General features: G+C 44.8%; 1 protein-coding gene across 3 annotated transcripts in view; it reads right to left on the bottom strand.

Moving 5' to 3' along the window:
- SMAD3 (SMAD family member 3) overlaps positions 1-26,164 on the bottom strand; it is a 59,253-nt gene that overhangs the window by 24,545 nt on the left and 8,544 nt on the right. Inside the window, exon 1 of one of the 3 annotated variants that reach the window (XM_065734093.1) lies at positions 1,561-1,661. The exons of the other annotated variants lie outside the window; for them this stretch is intronic. The gene's annotated coding sequence lies outside the window, so the exon portion shown is untranslated. Of the gene's footprint in view, positions 1-1,560; positions 1,662-26,164 lie in introns of those variants that run through there. 3 annotated transcript variants of the gene reach the window in all.

Genomic DNA, 26,164 nt, shown 5'->3' with positions numbered 1-26,164 from the left:
TCTGTGTGCCCATACTGCAGCCCCACCACACGCTTCCCCTTTGCTTCTCCTTCCCTCCCCACCTCACATCTTTGCTCTGCCTCAAGCAGCTTCCAGTTCCAGCCCTGATGGGATGGAAGTATGACCCCGTACTGACTCATTTCTTAGGGAAAAACAGTTAAATAGAGTGTGCCACACACTATCAACATGATGCAAGCAGAGAAAAAGGCTTTCAGGGAGGGGATGGTGCAAAATATTAAAGTAATTAATATAGTCAATGGTTAGTTTTCTCCAGATAGTCCCATGAGTACTGTCTCACATCTTTTAGACGGCCAGCTATTCCGTGCAGGGATAGTCTGTATTTTTTCCCCCTTCTGAAGTAATAAACGCATTCTTGGCAGCTAAATTATTAATAAGGAACAAATGGTAATTGATTTATAGATGAGCCTGAAAGAGAGGATTTGTCTTCCTTCATTCCAAGCCATTGTACCCACATGGCTTCATCCTGGTCCTGTCCTGCCAAAATCGCAGCCTCCAACACAGCACACTCCAGCCCCAAATTATCAGTGTTTGCACGGCCTCTTCACCTCTGCCACATCTGACCACTGACCAGATATTGCAAAAGAGAAACAAGGTGGTTATTGTTCTTTCAGTCTCATTTTCTTCTCAGCCGGCAAGAAAAAGCTTAACTGGATTAGTTCCTAAGGTTCTCTTTTTATTCATTCTGTGCTTGTAAAATGAAAAAAAATACTCAAGGAAAAGATGAGTTTCACATTCAGACTTTGAATGTGCTGAGCTTGGGGAATTAGCTCTGTGCTGGTGGAAAGTTCCACAGCTCTGGCCCAGCTCTTCACACCAGAAGCATCTGTCCTCCCCCCCCCCCCCCCAGGCACGGCTTTCTCACATTTCAGCTGCAGCGCCAGCACCAACAGCTCTGCTTGTGCTCTGCTGACTGAGCCGAGGATGCTGCAGGGCTTTCCCCACTCCCTCTGGGCTGACCTGTAGGGTAAGCTCACAGGGCAGCACCTACCTCACAACCCCATTGTGCTCACTGTAATTAACAGCACTGCACACGCATCCCATCGCGTTCACAACGCAGTGTTGGCATATAGAAATCAGTGGTCAGCTAGCCACAAACTCAGCCCCTGTAAGACAGGACCCGTGGCTCTGCTGAAAGCAATGCTCATTTCTAGAAGCACTAAGGAGACAGCACAACCCAAACTACAGCAACGCACAGACGGGGCAAACCCGGACCTTCAAAGGCTCCTAGGCAAATCCACTGTCACTGAACATTTCGTTGTAGAAGCAAGATCCTAAAAATACAACAGGAGCAGATAACGCGCTGTGACAGGCCAGCACACACCCTGTCATTACCCCGTAAACACCACGATGCGAAGTGGCACCGCTGTACAAATCAGGCTGCCTGGACAAGAAGGAAGATGGGACAGCCCCCACCTGCAGCCTCTGGACCAGAGCTGATCGAAAGAGAAAGGCAGCACAAGGGGCACAGCCTGCCTAGCTTTGGGAGCACTGGACCCACAGCCTCAAAGCCTTCAGACAGCTCTTAGACTTCTTACTTACCAAAATCACCCCTGCTGATCTTCATGCTTTTCTACGTGACACAACGGGTCCCCTCCCACGGGAGCACGTAAGGACACTGGAAACCCCATGCAGAGCTTCCATACCACGGGAACGGACGTCAGGCTTTACACATAACTGCACTGAATGCCTGGAACAGCCGCTAAACCAAAAAGCCATTAACAATCCTAGGGTATAACAACACGTGTCATTCAGGCGGGCTGCCCAGAGCTATGTAAAGGAAAGCTCTATGCCATTGAGGATATTCAAAACAAGAAATGAAAGCAGGTTCCCCAGACCTGATGTGCTGGTGGTTAGCTCTGGGGAAGGGAATGAGCAAAGCCACTCATTTGCACGTGGAACGAATCCAGTAAATGCCATTCCAGACCTCTAGATCACTGACTTTGGAGGACACTAATTGTTTTATGGCAGTGCCCACTAACCCCCAATGCAATATCAAGGCTAACACACAACTGGAAAAGAAAAAACAGAGAAAGTCCCTGACCCCCAAGAGAGCGTGATTTCCATCTACAACAGATGCCTCGGGTAAATGGAATGGATAAACAGGACGGAGCAGCTATCACAGAAGCAGCTGCTCTATGCCTCAAGTGTGAAAAGAAATTAAAAGCACCTCCATATCGCTCTTCCAGCGATTAATCAGATTTTACTTTCAAAACATGTGTGCTCAAGTCCAGGTGGAGAAATCTGGAAAGCTTTTTGGTTTTCATTTTTACACTTGGGGGAAGAAAAGACATGCACAACACTAAAAATACATATTTTTCTCAAAACCAGACAACAGTATCAGGAGGAGGAGGCTGCAGGGAAATATGTGCATCAGCCAAGCAAAGAGCACCAGTCCTTTTTGCTTTCCTCTGCAGATGACCCTTGATAAATTATCATGTCTCTCTGAGGGATTTTTTAAATCTGTCTTTTATTATTACTCCTATTCTTAAGGAAGATAAAGCTGTCTCTGGTTTCAAAACTTCAGCAAGGGCTGAGTACTCCCACATAGAAGACTTCAGTGGCTGCAGAAGCTCTGGCTTGCTCAGGCAACTACTGCTGAGGGGTGCAATCAAGCAGCAGCACAGCCGGCTCCGAGAGGCACTAAGCCCCTGCAGCATCCTTGGATGCATGCTGCAGATAACAGAAAGTCATAATTCACATGTGAGAAATGCCTGCACATGTGGGCTTGTATAAAATCTCAAGAAGCAGGAGAGCTGTGGGCAGGACAGCACCTGAGGCTCAGCAGCACTGCAATCACAGTTTATGTATGAGCCTCTACACCACTCCGAGGTGTTTATTTTTCAAACGATACTATGCAAACCATGCACAAAGACTGCATTGGCTTTTCCTGACCTGAATCCTTCAGATGTCAAAAAACATCAAAACAAAAGAAAAGAAGAGGGCCAGAGGAGGGCCAGGGCATCCCAGCAGCAGGAACACAGCCACGGCTGGTGCGCTCCTGACTCATAGGCTGAGGTGCATCCGGTGGCTGCATCAGGTGCTGGACCAGTGAAAGCATTCCCTGGTAATGACCTCTTAATTGTTTTCTGACAGCCACAACACATTCTCCAGAGGACTGTGAAGCCAGAGCTTTGAAGGCAGCGTGCCATTTGTCACAAGTGGGCACCGAGAGAGGCAGCCACCTGCTTCCCGTTCTCACCTGCTGATGCCTTTGGAAAGCTCCAAGTATGGCTCCTGGCAAACAATTCCTCCTCTCCCAGGCTGCTGCTCCAACACTCCATCCAGGTTATGTTTAAACATTTGCTAGACTTCGTGCTTCAGCTCTGTTAATTTAGCTCTGGGCTAAAATCTAAGCATATACTTAGAGGGCTTTGCAGAAAGGGGATGGATTGAGGAAGCACTTACATGATTTGCTTGGTTAGGATGCAAGAGACTTGGAAATCTTGAAACACTGCTGTTATCTTAGGTAATGAAGTGTTTAAAAAAGGAAAAAAAAAAGCCTGAAATATTTTGTTCTGTGAGCACTTACTACTTCAACCCCAGCAGGCAGTACTAATACATCCCATGGCAACAATGACATGCACTTATTTACAGACAATACTCACCCCCCATCGTACGCTCCCACCTGAATAAAAGCTGGCACATTTAGCATTTTGCTTCGTGCTGCAAAGATCTGACAATTGGAGGCCTTGTCTGCAAGATGAGGACAAACACCGTGGAATATCATGTCACTTCCCTCTCACTGCTGCAAACCAAGGACAAGCACCAGTGGGCAAAGGCACTCTCCTTTTACCCAAGCTTTCATGCACAATAAATGAAGAAGGGCCAGCCTCTTCTGAAAGTTACTTTCCTTTAAAACTTTCTATTTATCACGTTCCTTTAGGGGAATAAAATAAAATAAAAATCAGTCAATGCATTTAATTTTACTTTGTGAGTGATAATAGCTAAGTGCATTGCATCATCTTCACCAGAACAGTAATTCCTTTTAAGTTTCTTTTTCGTGGCTGCCTCAGACATGCCTTAGATAATTTTATTGGCCAACTGAGGACTAACGCAAGACATATTCTATGAATAAATGCATTTCCAGAGCCTCAGACTCAGAAGGTGATTTTGCACATGGCCAATGAGAAATGCCTGCTTTGAAGTGTTCCTGGAATCAGTTACAGTTGCTTAAACCACTGATCAAATTCTACTGAAAAAGGCTTAGAGAAATGTTACTTCAGACTAGGTTTATCTTTCCTATAAATGCAAACTATCACATTAAAAGCAGAACTTTCCTGTATGAAATAAGCACTTTCACAGTTTCTGAGTATTTAACAGAGGTGCTTACAGTCAACATTTCGTTTTTGGAACGGATGAAAAAAATTCAAGCCAAACTTCACTGAACGGAAAAGGTAACACCGAATGCCCTGCTGTGAAATATAAATGCTGAAGCTACCCCAGCTCTGGGAGGGACCAGTTCTGAGGCTCAGCGATACAGGTATGCACCAACCCGCTGTGCTCTCTAAAGCATTTCTTAGCCAGCAGTCTCCTGGTTATTCCTTCATCCAGAAACTCATTGTGCTTGGGACAAACCCAACAATGTTGAGTCAGTGAGAGCTCCTTCGGCTCTGTGCTGCCCAGCCCGTGTGCAGCCAGCACACACAGAGGAGATGCTCGGCCCTGTGCTGGACTTCTGCACAGCTCAGTCAACACTGATGCAGAGCAAGCCCAGGGAGGCAGAGCCTGGCATTTCCCAAGGAAGGACACAGCCCCAAGCCAATCCCAAACACAAGGCAAGAGGAAATGCAGTGGTAATAAATGCACTGTGGGACTTGCTGGGTGCTTGACAAGCAGGCCACTTAAGCTTCAACAGGATTAATCTGATTGCACACCCCTTCAAAGAATCCTGGCCCAAGTTTTTCAAACCCATCTGAACTCACACTTTAGCTTGACTGAAAATCAAGTGAAATCTCTGCCCAAAATTCAGCACAGCAGGCTGCAGGAAATGCACAAGGTCACTGCTGTTGTATCATCCTAAAAATGGCCCGCCTATTTTGGGGAGGGAAAAGCAGAACAGAGTGCTACTTAGATCACACTTACATTTCTTCTGTACGATTATTTCATTCTAATTTGTCACAACACCGAACTACTCTGACTTGCATTTTACACAGCATATTTACAACGTGTGGGCAAATTCAGCACTGTGTATTTTTCAAACTTGATTGCTTCCCCCCCCACACACACAGTCTGAGTTACTCTATACACGCAGCTCTTCTCACAGTAAAAATGCCAGGACTTTCCATATTCATCACTGCTCCAGAACAGCACCCCTGCAGGTCTTAATGCATGCAAAGCGATCTCATTAAGCTTGCAGCACACCACAAATCCTCCCTGAAAGAGGACATGCACCTGGAAAAAAAAAAAAGAGAGACAAGGGAAGCACTTAAAGAAAACATCCTGAAGCTCACAGACAGCGTATCACAGCTGCCTCAATTGAGGTTAGTGGACGTTTCAAAGAAAGCACACCGTGGTGCTGCCAGCTTGCTCTCCATGGAACGCTTTGTTTTACAAGGCTGCTTTACAACAAGGCTGTTTTCTTCTTGTCAGGATCACAGGAATCCTCGAGACACCCCTTCCTGAAAAGTGTCAGTGGTGCACAAATGGGCTTTGAGGAGGGGAGATGTAAGACATCTCCTTAGTGAGACCCCTGGGCCCTTTCCAGCCCCGTGTGAGGGTGGTGTCACTCGCCTGCAATGGCATTACTCCTTGGGCACACTCCTTTGCCTCTCCCATTTTGTGGTTTTCATAATGTTATGCTTTTATAAGAGTTTTGCAGCAAGTTTGAGGGAAAATGACATCACCAGTCTTCACTTCAATCCGCTTAATACTGAGTGCTGCCTTCAAAGAAGCTTTTAAAAATACATTTTCAGCGGGTCTTCAGCGTTTAGAAAAATACTAGTGCATGCAAGCCTACAAAGTCACACAAAGAGCTTCCAATTCAAACATCTGAACACTGATCCATATTCATTCTCTGTGCTGCTAATTAACCACAAGCTGATTTCCTTCAGCAGTGTGTTTATTTTAGCACTATGGTTGTCCAGAGTCTACCTTCCAGAACACAGCCTTCATTAGGCTTCAGAAAACAAATAGCTGTGTTTGCTACTGAACCGAAAGAGCCCCAAGAATCGCTGCTTTGCGTTCTATCATGAGCACAGCAGTCAGACTCAGGCCACCTAGAAGAAGGTCATCTTTCTCAAGAAGCTGGTAACAAGAATTTGCACCTCTCGGTAGATAAACTAGGCCAAGAGGGCCAAGTTAAACCCAAAATACTTGGTTGATAGCCACAGATTCCTATCTCTAGCATGCTTCGGTTTCTCAGCACAGAGCAGTACCAAAAGAGACCGACTGAGATAAGGAACAGTGTGGGGCTGCACACGTTCACTCCTCCTCCGGGAGACGTGATCCCAAAGAACAAGCCCACCTTCACGCAGGGTGGTACTGTGCAGAACAAGTGAGGAAACACTTCTTGGTCTCCTTGTTCTTTCTACCAGCAGTTGTTACCCACATTTTGTTTCTGTTTATGCAATCAAGTCCTTTCACTCTTAGCCATGCTCTAACGACAGCTACTGCCAACGTAAGGGTTTACATCACACGCCGGTAGGCAATCAAGCACAAGGCTGTATTTCAAATTGGCACCAATCCCACACAGAATTTGGTGACTTTCCTTTTCCTCCAGGAAGGCGTTTCCCCTAACAAGGCACACTGACACATTTCAGCTCTGCACGTGGCACTGCATCTCCTTTTTCACACTTCTGTTTTGCTCAGGCCTGGCTTTGCATGGCTCTAGCTCCTAACAAACACTTTCATGTGAAGCCTCAGCTCCTCTGACTTTTGTTTTTAGCAAGCTAGGCCTGAAATCTTGATTGGTACAGTAAGGTGAATTAAAAAGCATGATTCTTGTAATCCCATGTCCTCTTGTTGATGCAGTTCTATCGGGAAAAGATATCCTTTCTTATCATTATAAATTACTTAACATTTATAACTAATATAAAACCCTACTGGCAGACTGCTTAGCTGTCTAAGTCTCAGTGCAGTAAAACCAAGCTCTTCTTGTGCAGTGCCTGATATTCAGCCTTGGTTACATTCCTAATGCTGGCTGGATTGTTGTGCTGCACAGAAACAGGAATTGCACAGGACACAAGGAACGGCCCTGCAGCAAACATGCTTGCTTCCAATAATCTCCTTTCACTGCCTTTTGTTGTCACAGTGTGCTCCTACCTGTAAGTACAAGGCAAAAATCATCTGACATGTCAGATCTTCACTAACTGGAGATGTGGCCCAATATAGCATCCTGCTCATGCCTCTGTCACAACTCTCAGAAAAGTTAATGGCAAGTCAGGATGCACAGCAATACGAGATCTTCTGCACTGTGAGGGGACCTTCCCATGACACAGAGTTGTACAAAATAATTGACTGCAATTAACTGAATGAAATCACTGAGAGACCAAATGTTTCACCAGTAAAACTGTACAAAATACACGATTCCAAAATATAACTCATGGATCACACTTACTTGCTTTACAATTACACTGCCCAATGAACATGTTTACTTACTGCTCTTTTCCTTCTACTAATCTGCTCGTGGCTCTTGGCAAGTCAACTTTTGACCACGTTTTTGCTGAAGACTGGCATTAATTTCTTTTAAAAAACACCTAAGTCATTTAGAGGCTTAAGTTGAAAACTCTGCTTCATCATTCTTGTGCAACTCATGAATTATACAATGCTTTTCTAAACCGTAAAATCCCTCCTGGCACAATGATGTATGACAACTCCATATGGCATCAGGTGTCGTACACCAAACAACCCTAACAGAGCAACCTCAGCAACCAGTTTAAGCTCTTGGCTTTCTCTATGGACCATGCAGTTTACCCCCTTGCTGTGCCCAGCTGAGGCATTTGGTTATTCCCCAGGAGGAGGCAGGAAAGGACAGAGACAACTTTGAAGAGTGCTTTACCCCATTTGCAGAAGCATACTTCAGGAAGAACCACTGCCAAGTAAGACACTAGGCTTGCCCACACCTACATCTTCTCTAACCCTAAAAAAGCAAAGCTATGAGAAGAGAAACAGTGAAGACAACCATACTGCCCTGCAGAGCTCAGAACCCCCCACGAGCAGGTATCCAAGCACAGCAGCATCAGTGGGTATCTCCCTTCCCCTTCCTGGCTGTGGTCACAGAGCAAGGAAGGGTTACATGAAGTCATACGTTTTTGGCATCTGTCCTCCTTGCAGTGTTGGGGCCAAACCTGCAGATTGTCATTAGTTATTAATAAATAGATGCTGTGATGCAAACTTTGTGCTGTACTCTATCTCCAAATGTAAGCACTGCTCATGATGCTAAAATTCAATAGGTGTTTGACAAGCACTACGATTTCCCTCTGTACATCATTACACAACTAAGTGTTCATCATAACACGAAAAAGAAAACTGCATTCTGTATGCAATTAAACAATTATACTGGTCTCTATTACCATGGCACCCAAGTGCCTGCTAACACTTCACAGACTTGTCTCAGTGCCCCCAGATAATTTGCTGCATTTCCAAGCAAGGAGACAGAAGCAAAGGGAGACCAACTGATTGAGGTCGTGAAGGAAACAGGAGCACAAGTCTACCAGCGAGCTAAGTCCAACTCTTGACACCATTTCCAAAATCATCTATACGTTCTTTGCAGAAAGTAACAGCTACAAGGAGAATGAGACAGTGGTGAGGCAGGACATCCCTTATACCAAGTTATAAGAAGCAAACATTTACTACTCATATTTGCCATTCTAAAGCAGTCATTTTTGATGGCTTCCCTACTTGTGCCCATCCTCCTACCTCAACATTCCGGAAAGTGCATGCTTAGGGGGAGGGATGCGACCACGCCACGCTGCTCACTGCCATGCTGGCCCCTCCACAGGCCCACCCTCACTGTGGCCAAGCCCTGCAGGGTCCCAGTGAGCAATTCCCCCATCCTCTTCAGAGACCTGGGACTTAATCCAGAGCTCAGTGAGGGTTTGTGAATGCAGATGGGCTTTAGAGTGGGCCAGTCATGTCTGTGTACACATTTGCTTAGCGTAACTTAATAAAAGAAAAAAATCTTCTCACAGTCCAGGACTTGCTCGTCATTCCCATGCTGCTTCAGAGTGAGTCCCATGGACTGCCCTGCAGCAGTCGGCCTCTCTGGGTCCCTCCCAGGTCACCGTAAGAACGAAATACCAAACCCCCACTGCAAATCACAGTGTTCTTCCACCATCTACACTTTGCAGTTTGGTATAATCAAATACATTCTGAATGACTAAGGAGTGAGTGCATGCAGCGGCAGCCTTTTATTAAGTGGTTGTTATTAAAAAAAATAGAAATAAAGATTTGGAGTGTCTGTTGTGGGAATTCCATTTGCTCAGTCTGTGCAGGAGGCCTCTGGAGTTACTCAGAGAAGAGTTTCACTGGCGTTTCTCCAAAAAAGTAAATACAAAACCAAGCACACGTAACCAGGCCACAGCCTTCACGCCCCACCAAAAAACCTCCCCCTCGCACTGAGAAACTGCAAAACGCACCCCCTAAGGAATCCCTAAAACACACGTGAGCACACACACACATCGAAACCACAGGGTCTGACAACCCACCTCGAACGGCACCACTGAAACCGAGGAGTTCACAGCTCTGCACAGCAGCACTGAAGACACAGGACAGGGAAAACCCACTGCTTGCTGCCTCATCACCCCCAGGCACTGCTTTGCACAGAAGCTGTTTGCACCACAATGTGTCACACGGGTTCACTGAATCTTCGAATGCTGCACAGAGGGCAGTGAGGCCCTGCAGCTTTTCTCACCACGGTTTTGGGGATCTTTTGGGGACTCTCCTCCTCCAGTTTGGGTTACCCAAGTGGCCAAATATGACATCAAGGGTCTGGAGGAGCAGCTACATGCTGTTATAGCACATCACTCACCTTCAGATTTCATCCCAGGCCACAGACACCTCTAGATCTTTTGGGCTGCTTTGGTTTTGGGGTTTTTTGATCCATCAAGCACATGTGGCTGTACACACAACTTGCTAGCGCTTTCTCAAACAAGTTTGGCTGTGATGCTGTTACTTCTAAGAGCATTAGTGAGACCCCCTCCCTGATGAAACCACCATTTCCACTGAGAGAGGAGATACTAAAGCAGAAGGCATCCAACCCAAAATTTAAACCAGAGCAATAGCTATCAGCAGAGCACAGTGCAAGCTGCCAGCAAGCCAACATCCACAGGTCTGTGTGGGTCCAGCACCTCACAGCCCCAGAGTGAAGAGGAAAAGAAAAAGCACACAGTAACAGCCTGAAGTTAACCTCTCCTCTGCTATAACAGTTTGTACCAGCACGCTGAGGAGAAGGGAGCTGGCCTTCATCTGGTGTAGGTTGCCAAGGCACAAACACTCAGACCTCTGATTAAAAACCTCTCCTGAAGCCAAAAGCAGTTGCAACACCTGTGAAAAAGGCAGCACTAATTAACTCAAGAATTTCCCAGCTTGTTAAGTGTTAATTTCTTGACAGCATTTCAAGTGCTGGGCCAAAAAATACCAACATCTGTAACAAAACTCCCAACGAGCAAGAAGCAATTAAAAGTTCCCCCCACACAAATGCCTAACTAAAGCCAAGATTTCAGAAGCAGAACAAGCGAAAAAAGAAAGAGTCAGGGAGACACACAGTTAGCTACCAGCAGAAAAGTTTAATCTTTGTTAATAAGAAGCAGACATCAAGTGAAATGATTTACAAGTCAAAAGGCCAAAAGTTGAGAGGAAGAGATACTAATCCCAAGGGAAAGTCATTCTCATATACCACCATATACCATCTTGGGGGGGAAAATAGCAAAGCAAAACACTAGTATGCTTAAAGAGATTTCTTCTTCTCCGATAAATATCATAAATCCACACATTTGATAGCTTGGATGTATTAAGTTGCAACTTTAAAGCCTTTCTTTTTCATGTCGTACAAACTGCACAGGGAACAACTTCAAGTTTAAATAGGGTGCCACTGACCTTCTTCTTCCTGCCCTGCATAAGGCCCTCTGAAAAATGGATAATATTACAGAGAAATTGTGTTGCAATTCCTAGGCACAGCAGGGTCAGATGAAGTTCAGTCTTCCCTTTGAACTTTCTTGCCTCTGTGGGCTACAGTCAAATCTTTAGTGTTATTTCAACATGGCTTTTAAAGTTTAATTTCCCTTTTGTGGCTTTGTACGATTAACATTATTGACGTTTGAAGTGATATGCAGCCCTCTTTTCATCTGTCAGAAAGCACGGAAATATTTGTGGATTCCCCCCACGATTAATTAAAAACTTGCCTTCAGTTGCTGCAGCGAAGCCAGCAGGAGGAACACTGCTTCCTCTGCTCAACACGGGATTTCTGCCCTTCACCTTCCCAGGAAGGGCTGTGCAGGTTGGCGGAGCAAGAAACCAATGCTCAGCTTCATCAAAAGTGACTGAAATCGATCCTCCTGGGACCAAGGCTTAGTGCTGGATGCACGGTAACTTCAAATCCTCTTCTTCACATTACCTGATTTAAACTTTGCACAAGTCTCCGTGTTACCCCAGGAGCAGTGACAAACCAGAATAGCAAAGTCTGGTAACATCCTGCTTTAAATCAACACAATCTGCACCAACCCACACCACTTCATAGCCTTCTGGGAGCTGCTACGGTAACAGAGTTCGTTCCGAGCTCATTTTTCCCTAAAAAGGGCCCTTGGAGTCCTCATCCCAACACTCGCTGCCTGGTGTCACTTTTGGGACCGTGACACTGAGTCGAGGCAGGCACCAGAGCTGGTACACCTGGGCTCCTGGCTGTGAGCAGGGCCAGAAGGGAGGAAGGGAAAAAGGGCTCCCCAGGGTCAGCCCCAGGAGGCACCACTGCGGCCCTGCACTGAGATGAACCCCAGGCAGATGCTGAACTCTGAGCTTTGCTTCTTCAAATAAGCAATAATTGCAAATGATCAATAGGACAATAAAGCGTTGGAAAAACAAACCTGCTCTCACATGTTCTTTCACATCTACTCCTATCCTCGCTGTGCACTAAAACAACCTGAAAATAACTGTCAGCAAAGTGCAACTATAAGAGGGGCTCCAGCACTGAAGGATGACAAAGACAAATAAAGGCTCTTGGCCAGAGGTACTTGTGTCAATGCAGCAGTACAATTTCAGGAGTTAGTTTACCAGAATGTTTGATTCCAGAATGAAACAAGAAAAAGAAAAAGCACCAACCATCACGTAAACCCAGCTAAGATTGTATAGGCTTGGCTATAGCAGCCACTGCTTGCCATAGGAAAGCAGAAATGACTCATCTAATGCTGTAGCACTGAAAAAATGGCACTGAACAGAAACAAGCCAGCAAGGGCAGTTTGCTGACAGTTTTTCTGTGATGACAGGCTTCTAAAAGATATGCCAGTTGCAATACATTATTCCAATTTAGCTATCTGGCATTAAGTTGAGGGAGCCGAAGGCTTAAAGATGTCACATAACATAAACGCAACCCCATTTCATTTTGCAGGTTCTGAAGCAGTGACACCATGGGCTTGCTCACTTTTGTTTTTTTCACCTCTCCCTTTGATATGCCAAATCCATGACCAACACAAGAAACTTCTTTGCTCCGCTGTGACTAACATCTATCATTTGTATATAAAGTAGTCATTATTCAACCGAATGCGAATTCAGCAAGTGCTCTTAAAAATCACCCACCCCCTAGCAAGAACCGCAAACCAAACAGCCGCCCACACCCCGGCTGGAGCATGCCTCTGCATTCCTGAGCGCTGAATAACAGGAGGCTCTTTGAGCCCGTGCTGCCTTCCTGCTGCTCCTCCGAGCCCTTCCCCTGCTGCTCACTCACTGCTGGAATGACAGCGCGGGGAACACCTTCTGTTTTCAGCCAAACTCCTTGCTGAGCGTTGCTTCAAACCTTCTCTGTTCTTACCTAAATCAAACCCAGAAAATTGAATTTCAAACAGAAAATACAAAAAGGAAACAAGGAGTAAGGAGCAAGTCGCTCAGGTGAGCTGTCTCAGCATTGCTGACAGAGCTCTGAGGTGCATGCAGCTCCTGGGTGGCTGTCACCTGCACGCATCCCTCTGACTCAGGTATGAAAGCCAGACACACGACCGAGCTGGCAGAGAACTCTTCACAGCTCCGTAAGTCAGAAGCAAAAAGGGATTTGATTATAGGGCCCTGCAAGCCCCAGGCAGGCTGGCTGCAGCCCCCAGCCACAAGGATGGCCAGCACACCACGTCAGGCTCAGAACGAGCCCTCTGCAGCATGCAGGAGCTCTGACTACCTCACACTGCAGATCCCACTTCTCACTGCCTTGCTGAGGTCTCCCTGCACTGCTGGATATATGTAGCCCTAGGGAATGTGGGCAGCTGCTCGGGGCTAAAAGTGGAGAGGGATCCCTGAGAAAGGAACAGCATCACTGCACAGCGTGGAAGGCCCACAGCTTCCAGCAGCTGCAGAAGCAATTTGGGATGGTGGAATCATGAAAACAAAGCCCCCTCCCAGGACAGAAATATTTCCAAACCAAGATATCAGTCCACAAATAAATTCTCAGCAACACACAAATTGCTTATGTTTAAAAGCACTTCTTTACCAACCACAAAGCTCAGGGTCAGCTCCCAGCTTGCATTTGCTGTGTTCACTCAGCAACAGGCGAGCACCTAGCCACTACTCACACATGTACGCTCTGCACAGAGCTCACCCTCCACACGTCCCAGGGCTGAGGCAGGAGGGTCCACCAAGAGAAGTTCTGCACCACCTGACTAATACCCATGGCTGGTCCCTGATCTTGCAGCAGCTGGCTTTGAAGGAAGCTCTGTTGAACTTAAATCCCTTATTTTCCTTTTGACCAGTGTTAATGTAACACTTCCATGCTAGGGAAGAGTCATGCAGTAGGGCATCATCATCCAAACACTGCTGTACCACAAGCTGCATGTCTGTTTATTTATTAGGCTTGGGAAAGTGTCCAGAGCTCTGGGTTTGCTGCTTCACTCACTGCCTTCGTGTCATGCCTTACCTGGATCACATTTTTCTAAGTCTTGGATGCAAAGAATGCCAACAAGTCAAACACTAAAAGCAGGCTCAAGAATGGAATTTCCAAGAAACTTTTTCTCCTGCAGAAAGCAAGTAAATCATCTTATGCTGGGTGCTGTATCAAGGCACAGAGATTTTGCTTTCTTTTGCTAAGAGATCTGCCAATGTCTTTATGGGAAAGACGAGGAACTCCTATGAGACATCACACACCAGCTCTGATCCAAGGCAGGTACCCAAACTGCTCAGCCAATACGATAAAAACCCCACACTGCTCAAATTGCTGCTTCTTTGAGAAACCTTGAATCACTTGGAGCACTGCATTGGCTGGGGACACCGGATGCTCTTCTCTGCAAAACCGTCACCATTGCTCCCAAGGCAGTGAGGGATCACTGAGAGAAACCAGGATTCCCCCGGGGCTCTTCCTCCTTCCTCTCCTCACCCCTGTGTGCTGAATGGGAACAGTCCAGGAATGAGGGGAAAGGTATTAAAAATAAAAAATAATACAGGGAAAAAAGTCAGAATAAACTTTGCTCCTCTAAAGCCTCAGAATTTATACCTGTGAAGAATGAGATTCCAGGTGTCCAATTATGGTATTTTGGGGGGGGGGGGGGGAAACAAACCAAACCAACAAAAAAAAACCAACCTCACACCAAAATAGTATAGTAGTGTAACTGGAAAGAAGAACTCTTGATGGGTTAATTTAATGAAATGATTCCAAGTAAATTCTATTCCATCCTTACTGACTGAGTAACTAGCATTTATCCCCACATAATGGTATCAACACAATCAATAGTTCTCCAAGTAATGTCAGCTGCTAGCTAATTTACACTTCCATAGTTGCCATCTGCTATTCAACCCATTGTGACACAAGCCATGAGCCTACAATCTTAAACTAAAATGGTCAAAACAAAACTATTGAGAGACAGAAATTTTACCCATATTCCCAATGGGTAAAGCAATACATCTAATCCAATTACGGTTTCATCACTCTTAGGATTTTCAAGTTTCATTCACACAGCCAGGAAATTGTGTTACAGTATCTGTTTGTATAGATCCTGCCATCAGCCCTGCATTTCAGAGAGAAATGAAAGACGCTCATTGAGATCTTAGGTAAATTAATTAAAACCCAAGACTTACAAAAAGAAAAAGTGAAATGATTCTCAGCTGTGTGCTTCCTGTTTCTTAAACTACCATTTTGTCTCGCCTCTATCAAAGAAAAAGAAAAATACTTAGCTTACATTAAAAGCAAGTGTCTGGGGGATTTCTTGATTAATTTCCAACAGAGAGTATTCAGCACATTATTTTTAAATCCATGCCATTGGTGTGATGTTAGAAATATTACCCCCCAAAATCTACACATTATTTCCCTTTGGAATTGCTGTTGGTAAAGGACTTGGCCATTAAGAAATCAAGACAGAAACACAACGAACTAACACAACTGATTTACGCCCGGCAGTTCCGCACCCAGTAGATGTGCAGGGATAGAATTTGCTCACAGGGAACTGCCCCACAAAGCCATCCAGATCCTACAGCACACCATGAAAACTCCACATGTGATCAGGAAAGAAGTGATCAAAGACAGACTAAAACGCATGACAAATGTTCAGCTCTGAGTCACTACAAACACAGCCAGCAAGATAATGCTGAACTCTGTAGCCAGGACTATACCCACGATGAAAACGATGGGACATATGGGCAAAAGCAATATTCTTCCTTCTTTAAAACTGTCTATTGTTCAAGAACAAAGCAAACCACATCCAAATACATCTGGCATCAACATCTCGTATTTTGCAAGCAGATCTTGCTTTCAATTACCCAAAAGGACCTGAACATCTGAGTAGCCCATACATTTTGCTGCAGCACACGATGAGCCTGGAGAATTACTTGAGGAAGGCAACAGGTGAGGTGCTGCCCAAGCAGGCTGCTGGGCGAGCTGGATCCCCAGCACCCTCCTTGCTTTTCCTTCGTGCTACCAAATTTCTCTGAGGGTGACCAAGACATGGCTGGAAATGGCCTGTTCTTACCACAAAAGCAATTCATCCCATTTGCGTCTCATCCCCTGCTTAGATCTGAAGAATGGCTGAGAAAGAGGGCAGCTGGGAGCTGGCTGAATGCTGCCCTGGAATGCAATGGCAGGCTGCTTTGAAACCACAGCTCTTCCCTGCAGGGAGCAGGCTCATGTGCTGTACAGAGCATTCAGAGCAAGCAGTGTGCTCCCACAAAGCACTGGAGCCACCACAAGCTACTGCATGCGTACAACCAGGAAACCCCGAGCTCCAGAAAACGCCTGAGCTCTTCCTCATCGTGCTGTGTTACACCCTGGGTGAGATCCTACCTTGGGCTGAGGGACCCTGAGCAGAGATGAGACAACCCTACAATTTCCCCAGAAAACACCAGGCTACAAGATTACCTAGAAACAGGTCTTTCCACCGTCAACAGACAGCACAGGGCCCAGTTAGCAGAAGCTGGGCACCAACATCCATTTGTATGTGCTATGTTGAGCAGAAACAAAAGGCATGCAAGCAATCCCCTTTCTTCTCGCCTGCATTTGAATGTTCCGTTCCCAGGCTGCAACTCTTGTCCAAGTATTGATTCCAGCTGAAGAAATGAAGTGGAAATTAATCACGTTGCCATTTTAAGCAGCTTTCCTACAGCTTTCCAGGTTTCCCCAGGCATCTCTTTTCCATGTGAAAAAAAAAAAAAAAAAAAAAAACAAGAGATGAGGCAGAGCTTGAAAACTTCCTAATTTCTTCATGCTTTCCAGACCTGCTGAAGCCTGGTCAAAGCTACAGGAGGCCCTGAAAGCCCCTACGCATCCATTGCATGTGCACAGAAACAAAATGTACATGCAGCAAGCCCCACACTTTCAGGACAAATCTCAGCCCCTACCTCTTTGCAGAGCCCACTCACACACAGTTAGGAACATCTGGGCAGCCCACATTTAATGGGTCTACCACCCTGCCGACACTGTGAACTTGCTGAGCATGTGCAACGCTCCAGATGTGGGATTTCTCAGGCAGAAACACATGCAAATAGAAATATGACAGCTTTAAGCTTTCCCTGAAGAGCTTACATCACAACAATTAAAAATGCAGCTCCACTTTGGAGACTGCCCACACAATAAAAAGTACAGGCCTCTAGTATTAATCACCTTTTGACAACTTCCACCACAACTTTTAATAATTCTATCTACTTTAATTCCCCCAAAGTGTCAAAGTTCACTCTGAACTGGCTTAAAACCAAGACTGACACAAAGAAAAAACTCCACAAAATGAAAAACCATCTTTCTTCCTGCACTTCTAAAAGTAAAAGCCCTTTTCCCATTAGCAAACAGACACCATTCGAAAGGAACCATCAAGGTTTATGGAAGATCAAGAAGTAACAGACACAGCAAGCTTCTTCTGGACCTTGGAGCAGCTCAAGTAGAGCTCACCCTTCTGCCCACAGCCAAGCTTTGCAAGAGTATCACACCACCAGCCAAGTGCATCTTTCTGACTGTTCCCTGTAATTTCAGTTTTCCAGGCACAGGGACCACCAGTCCCAGCACAACACCTCTCTGGCAGCTCGATGCTCCATTGGCCTTCAGCAGCTTTGGGCTCCCTAAGCTACCTGAAACCATCTTCCACTCCAGCCCCAACCCAGGCAAGTATTTAAACATCTTTCAGTCTTATTGCAAAGAGCCCTACAAAGGCACTGCACGGCCCCTGCAGTGCAGCGAAGTGCCAGAAGGGAGGCAGATGTCTTCTGCTCCAAACCACATGGGGTGAAGGAAAACGCACTGCATCTCCTCTGTGTGTGTGCTCCTGGCTGAGTCCTCAAACTAGTTTGCCTTGCTAAGCGCTTGTAAAGCATATTTCAAACAATTATAATCTTGAGGTCCTCTGTAACACTACCATAATGTATATTTATTAAGTTAAAAGCACGCGTGCTGCCACCTAACAGTTATTCAACATTCATTACAACTTGTCCAGGCAAGCCTTATATGCTGCATAATCATATTTTTCTCCTCAGGGAAGAAATGCTAAGCATAGCTTGAAACAACAAGATACTGTTTTGCTGTGGGTTTATCCATGGACTTGAAGCATTGTACCTGCTTTTCCCAGAGCCGTCCCCGAAACAGTAAAATTGTACATGCATTCTAATTAAAAACTAATACAAATTGAAAAGAATATAGAAGACCTATCAACAGATCAGAGCCTCACTTCATAAGGAAAACCAATATAACAGGTAAGAAAAAAAAATAGTGGAATCTCTTTAAATGAAGACAGGATGCCTTTCTAGAAGATGCAGACAAACAAGTTACCAATTTCAATGCAGAGGTCACCTCTCTGCCCACAAGTGTGACTTAAAAGCACTCAAGTTCCAGGATATCACACCGGGTGATCTTGATGCTGTGAAGACACAGCGCAGCTCTGAGCAGCACGGAGCCCTGCAAAAGCAAGAAGCAGCCTCAGGCAGAGATGGCCAAAAATAAGATTATGCCTTTTAAAAAGCAATCTCAATCAGAGGACACAGAGCTCAGTCCCAGAATAGTCTTTTGTTTCATACTCACTTGCCAGAGGAAATCTTGTTTCTAGAAGCAAGTATCTGAACTAAGCATGAGATGCTCCTTTTTCTTTAAAAACTCGAAGAATAACACTGAACACATACTTAGTAAGAAGACACTACATGTTAAAAATCACTTCACAGGCAATCCTCTCCAAAATGTTTTAATTTTTAAGCAGCAGCAACCTGGCTGTTAAGCAGACTCGCTATGAAAAGTCAAAAGTCAAATTAAAGAAATATTACCGCAGGCAAAGCAGCTCCCTCAGAAACACACACATCTGACAACACCTCAGGCAATACCACTGCCATGTGCAAGCAGCTGCAGATCTTAGGAAAGGAACTGTACGGTCAGACCGAGACATGTGAACTGTTCCACTGACTTTATGAGGCTTGGCCAGGCAAGACTCCTTGGAACGTGTCTGCCTTAAGCTCATGTGAATTTGGTGGGTCTGCTGCTATTCCTCCCCATGCTCACAGGGCAGAAGGGCTTCCTGCAGCTCCACGCACACATGGGACGCTCACTGGAGGCCTGAGATCACGGAAAGCTGCATTTAAAGAAAGCAATTCCTAAAGGAGGGGACGGTGGGAAAAGAAAATAAGCAAACAACACCAACAGTGTGCACAGGCCCCAAGACAATTTTGTGTTTCAAGAGAAGTCTTCCCCTTCACACCCTTCCCTCATATTAAAAATAAAGACAAAAATAAACCACAAAGGGAAGGAAGGAAAAACCTCGCCAAATTTGATGTTTGTTTTAGGCCTACTGCAACAACTGCTTCACTTAACTTTTATCTGCCTTTACGGTGTTTCTCAGCCTCAACTGTAAAAAGCAGAGTATTCTATACACAAACAGCAGAGGGTTTTATACAGCAGGCGGTGTCCTTTGTTGGTAGCAGAAATTAGAGATGGGTGTTGATTGCAAAATGGACAGTAATTGCTGTGCACAATGAAGCCAGAATACCAGAGTCCCCAAGTTAGGGAGATAGTTGCAAGCCTCTTCCCCCAGGCAGTCCCTGGGCCAGCACGTGAGAAAGTCAGTTCTTGTGATGGCTATGGCTCACACACACACTGTAATAAAGACTTCCAGATTTCGTATCTCACAGCATACTATTACTGCTCCTCATTATTCACTAAGAGATGACAGAAAGCAAAGGATAATAGAGAAAAGGACAGAAAACTGCAGCTCCCACCACAGAAACCTTAGAGTAGGTTTGCATAGCATCCCTTCAGGGTGCAAGCCAAGGCTGTTCTCCCCCTCTGCCTTTCCAACAGAACAAACGAACAAGTAGAACAGCTTGTGATATTTGCGTGACTGGGGAGAGATCATCTGAACCGTCTGAACAGATGAAGCCTACATAGTTTGCAAGTTGTAAAATACAGCGAGAAAGCCCACTGAAGACCCCTCACCTTCCTGATTATTGCACTGGAAGATTCTGCAAGCATTATGAAATGAACTGGTAACGACAAGCAAACCCTCTAACTTCCACAGTAGGCTCTTTCTTCTTATTTTCAGCTCAGGGATAATCCCGCTTTTATTAGGTGCTGATCTATTGCTTTAAGTATTGCTAGTGCAATGCAGAGGATGAGAGCAAATGCCCAAGAAAGAAAGGGTTTAGCAGGAGTAGCCTTATGAAGGGCTTCAAAAAGGCAAACAAGGGTAGTACACTGGAGATGCATTTGAACACCATCGACAGATGGTTAAGAATTAGGTTAAAATTACACGAGACTCTTTTTAAGTTAAAGAAAAAAGTACTGTGAGATATCTCCATTCAGTACAGTCTTTTTCTGTCAATGACAGTGACAAACCCTTATTCCGGAACGTGTTCACCTCTGACAAAATGCACAGTGGTGATCCAGCTCACTTTCAGTCAGAAGACTCCCATGAAGTTACAGCACTTCACATCTGCATTATATAAGCAACATACCCAGCAGCCAATTATTGCACATGGGAAGATTGGGCAATTACAAGGTAACGTTGCCTTTCGTATAATTAACTTATCTGTGTGCTAACAAACACTCAAATTGCAGAGAGCCAGACTTGGTTGAGGAATGGAGGAGTATTGCAAGTGCTGCTCATTTACCAGTTGCACAAGGGTCAGACGGACGGCTGCTCACGTTCTGCACGGAGAGCACCAAACCCCTGCAGTCTGGCAACACCCAGCCAGCTCTGTACCCACACTTCTCCTTGCAGGAACACCTTGTTCCAGAACACAAACACCTGCAACTCTCATGAAAAATGCTCAGCCAAGGATGGCAGAAGTTCTTCACTAGGGGACATGACCTCTAACAAGTTGCTTACCTTGCACAATGAGGAATCACTGGGTGTTTTCTTTGAAGGGGACATCAAAAGGAGCAAGGGAGTCAATCTCTGTGTCAGATAGTCACTTCAGAGGTACCTTGCAAGGAAAGTTACCAATGGCCAGCTAGAAAGGCTTTGCATGGGGTAAGATGCCTGGTCATCAAGGAATCACTATACACCTATTTGCTGGCAAAGTCACAAACTTGTATTGAATAGTCCCTCATATTGAAAGAGACAAGAAACTACCAGTCACCAACAGAGGATGCTGAGAAAACAATGCCCTTCTTCAGTCTCATCCTTCAAAGTCAAGTGGTTCCCTCAGTGAGTAATATTCCTCCAGTGGTTTACAGGCAACAGGAACTATGCTTGGAGAAGTAGAAATTATAAACAAATTTATCACTTTTATCATTATAGGTAGAGATATGACAGCAAAAAAAAAGTATGTGGAAACAACCTGGAGTTGTCGTTTTTGTTAAAATGAACTTAGCTTACCAAACTATGTTAATGAGACACAGAAACAAAGCCCAAGATGTCTCTTCCATCCAAATCTGCCAACTGGCATGCTAACAAAATATTTAGGGTTAAAGAGTAAGATAAAAAAAAATATTGTCAAAGCGTGGGGGGTCACTGCTATCACAGCTTTCGCCACAGTGCAGCTTACTCTGACCAGCTGGCCTGGACGTGCCTGCCAGCCAGCTGCATGCATTCAGTGTGACTTTACTCAGCCTGCAGAAAACTTGTCAAAAATTTCCCCAAAGAGAAGATTCCACAAGCACATTCAATCCTGCAGACTGTTGCACAATGCAGACAGTATCATTGGTCACCTCTTCCTCGGTCCCAGGCAGTTCTGCAGTACTTATAAACGTATACAAACTGTAAGGCCTTCTCTCCCTTACCCCTTCAGCCTGTTGTGCCAGGAGACAACCCCAGAAAACAAAACCAGAGAAAGGCTGCCTTAGCTTACACGCCAGCTTCAGCACTGCACTCCCAAAGGACTGCCAGTGTCAGATGAAGAAGCAGAACTCAGTCTCTGCGACAGTAAATCAAACTGTATCTACCAGTTCTTATCAACCATTCTAAGAATTGTCTTTAAGCAACAGCTTCACTTGCTTTAAAAGAAATAAAATCCTGCAAGCTAGCATTAGATTCAAGTCAACATGAAGAGCAATGTATAAGTTACCAAATCACTGTTAGAAATGTTATGGCCTATGTTCTGAAATAATCCTGGTCATCTAAAAATAATTCTTCAGTGCTTTAAGTTGTAGCAATGCATTGCATGTGCAGTTACACTGGAGCAGCTTTCAGGCAGCTTTTGACAACAGCCAACCCCCCAGGATGAACCTAGAAAAATATTCTTCATAGCTGCAGTCAGAACAGTGATGTAAATCACAATTAAGGACGAAATATAGCATGACGTGTAAAATTAAGATGCAATTATTCCCCAGCTACTCTCATATGGATCTAAACTCAGAGCTGCTCTGCACGTGCAGAAGCGACAGCCCAGAAATCACAGAAAGGGAAACATGACTTACTGAGCTCACAACAAACATCAAATCCTTCTCAGACTACAAAAACAAGAACAGCCATGCCTGGCTTGTTTAAGGCTCTGTTTCATTAAGTAACACCTTTTGCTCTGGGAAGCAAACACTCCTGTTCCTCTCCTTCCCCTCCAAGCAGCCACCCTTCGCTGTAGTTTAAGATTCTCAGGCATAGCACAGGAAGAAAACTTCCTACTTTTCTTCTCTTCTACTGAAGTGCACAAAGATTGTCAGGATGCATGTAAACCAGTGGCTTTGAACACAGCAGATCTTTCATCTACTATCAGATGAACTGGAAATATATAAGCTTTGAACATAAATACTCAAAAAAACAAATCAATAGAGAGTTATTAGCTCTACCTCCCACCTTTCTTTTTCTTCCGGAATAGCTGGCCTGCCAGCATAGCAGAAACTCTGAAATGCCATCCTAAAAATAGAAAGCAAGAAAAAAGAAAAAAAATGGAGGGAGAAAAGAACGGGAACTGTGAGAATAAGCAGAATGAGATGCTCTGCAATATAAAACTGTCTCCAGCTTCAAAGTCATCAGCCAATCATAATCCAATAAATGCCTGTTGTTTTTTTTTCTTCTAAGATCAGAGCACTCAAACGTGTATTTTTATTCCTGTTTAGAAGCAGCTACCTCAACAGGGCTCTCAAACCAGTGAAGCCTGGCATGCAAAGCAGTGACTTCAAAACTCGATTTCAAGCCATAATTTCCATGGCCTTCTCTCACTTGTACATGTTCATTTGTGTCTGGTACAGCAACATTTTACAGCATAGTCACTGCCAGCAAGGAATGGAGAACCAAAGGGGGGGAACACCGGGCATGAGGAGAAAGTGTCTGTAATGGATGGCATTAGCCCGCGCTGCTCCTGCGGTGCATCTGACTGGCTAGCAAACTGGTTCCATCTCAGAAGCTGTAATTCCTGAGCTTCATACCAAAACTGGACAGTTCTGTCTTCTTTTGGGTCAAATCATCCAGCTAGGTTTCCAGACTTCTTCAGTTCTTCATCCCAAAAGGCTCCCACAAATGATATGTACACAATGCTGCTTTACGAATGTGATTTTGAAGGCTATTCTCAGGAAGCTATTCTCAGGAAGAACAGCTTTTAAACTATTCCTGTTTCCATCCAGAACACAGGGAGATGTTCTCTCAAGAGCAATGTCAACAACCCTGTACACGGAGCACTGCAGCCTGCTCCCTAGCTGTTGCTTTGCCTTAGTCCCTGTTCACCTTAGTGCAGGTCAGCCCAGCCCTCAGGCCCTCACTACCCCAATCTGCAAAAAGGAACCAAAGTCTCACTGCTGCAAAGGACTTTGAGGTCTACATTACAAAACAGAGGTCACCAATACGCTCCAGCATTTACAGGCCCTTCAACAGGCTGTGAAAAGGCCACGATGTTTCAAAAAGGTGGTTAAAAAGGCTTGGTAAGTAGTAAAGATATTTTCTTTTATCTTTAAATGGGAGTTGCCCACAGTCTTTGAGCTTGATGGTCATCCTTCACATAAAGTGAAATGTTTAAAACACATAAGGACTAATCTGCAGGCTGTTCTGCCAGTCAGAAATCTATGTAGCCATTATCTCAAGCATTACTTCTTGATTCTTAACTTTAGTGAAGGGAGGCATTAAACACACTGCTTCCCACAGCAAGAATTCAAATTCAACTTGCTTCAATACCCTTGAAAAGAGCATTTATTTCAAACTTGTAAATGATTTAAAAGAAAGAGAAAGCTTAATTAATAATGTTGTTTCCAGCCAGATGGCCAGCTATTAGCTTTCAGTCATCTCTTTCAGAACAACTTACCAGAAGTCTTCAGATGCAAAGGAGCTTTAAAGCAAATAGGTGCTCACAATTGCCCAGCACTCAGCGAATGCCAAACTGCTCAGTGAAAGACCGCAGCTATAGGTACACAAGTGCTCCGTTTTTCCAACACGTGTTGCTGAGAGTTGTGGCTGTAAAGGTCTGCTAGCAACAGCACGATCACTCCACGAACACATTTCTTTCATTTAGCATTTTGTGTTTGGATGGCATTATGCTCACATATGGTTATATAATATTGCTTAAATGAAAACATGAGGCTGTGTGTATAGTGTTTCCCCTGGACTCGTGCTAACACTTTCAGCCTAAGCTCAGAAGCAGACCACTGTGGTATGATGTGCATCAACCAGTCAAAATATTCCATGTGCACAGGAGGCACAGTGCAGTGATGAATAGATAAATATTATGCAAACCCTGTAAAAGTTGACCATTAAACATCTCCGGAATTTTAATATTCCAACTGACGTAGCACCTAAATATCTTCAAAGAAAGCTTCCAAAAAAAAACTAGAACCGCTTTCTAAGTGTGAAAAGAGCCTGAACAGCAACAGAAAGCCTTTTAAAGCAGCAAGTACAGTTTTGCAACCCTGTCTACCTCTCCAAATTCTAAGAGCTTTTCAAAACTGTTATTACATCTTCTGACATCCTTGTGAGGCAAGAACTGTATTTTCCAGGTAGTGAACAGTGAGGTATAAGTAGGTTAAGTATTTTGCTTAATGGTACACAGTGGTGTGGAACAAAACATGATGTTTTCAGTCTTCCCTAACCACAGTGTACGCTCATTAGGCAGTAATGCACAACGGAAAGCCTGTCTTAACTCAGTTACAACTGGAAAAAAACAAAGATGCAACTGCAACCCTCTATGTGAGCTTTCAGCCTTGTGTTCTGCCAAACAAAAACGAGATTTGGGAAAAAGCTTCAGGGATCAGCTGCCTACCTAGACACGTTACTTACAGCATCTAATTCAGAGCAAAGCTTGCAGCGCTTTGCAGACTGCCTGCAGACTTCTACTAGTGAAAGAGATCAGTTATAGAGTGACATTGGCTTTGAGGATCAGACAGTGATTACAGACTTTTTTTTTGTTTACATTTAGTTATTTTGTAAATGCTGCCTCTAATGCAGTAGTTAGAGATGAGCTTATTTCCACTTTCCATTGCTTAACTCATCTGAGCAAAGACTGCTGGGTGTTGGAAAAGGGAAAAAAAACAACTCAAGGCAATTCTGAAAAGAAAGTAGCACTTAAGCAGGCAAAGAAGCCAGCGTGAAGATAGATTCAACTTAGTAAAGCTAAGGGTCACTAAATGAGGTAAATTTAGGCCCAAGAAGCAGGCATGGAGGAAGATTAGCCTAACTGTATGCACATTTCAGCATATTCAGCCTTTGAAACTCACAAGGTAGTCAGTCTGGGCTCCCCAGCCTAGCACTCAGCTTCCAAGTCAAGAGCAGCAGTGATCCCAGGCCTTCCCTCCAACAAGCCAGGCACAGGGGAAGAGAGAAAGGATGGATGCTATCTGCAGACCTTGTGCTCTTCAAAGTTCAAGGCCTGGAATTGTGGTTAGGCTTTATCTAGTCTACGCACAAGGAAATCCCTGCTTTTTCTCCTCTGTCTGCAAGGCTTGAAGCAGGGGAAGTGCAAGGGTGCTGGAGAAGAAGCACACTGCAATGGCTTCACCATTGGTATGTGAGCTGGCTGAAAAGAGAAAGTTGGAGAGAAAAAAAAACACAATAAAACAAAAAGACAAAGCACGGCGAGCACAGCCAAATCCTTCTTAATTCAAGAGGCAGTGCCAACGCCAACTCTCTCTTCCAGGGCCATCTCAGCCACAAAATGGAGGCTCTGTGCCAAGACAATAGCGCCCAGCGGAAAATCGCCACTGAAA

Source organism: Cyrtonyx montezumae, unplaced genomic scaffold (genome assembly GCF_038088225.1).
Source record: "Cyrtonyx montezumae isolate F1298 unplaced genomic scaffold, pur_monq_1.0 scaffold_17, whole genome shotgun sequence".
Classification (NCBI taxonomy): Eukaryota; Metazoa; Chordata; class Aves; order Galliformes; family Odontophoridae; genus Cyrtonyx; species Cyrtonyx montezumae.
This window is presented reverse-complemented; position numbering and strand designations above follow the sequence as displayed.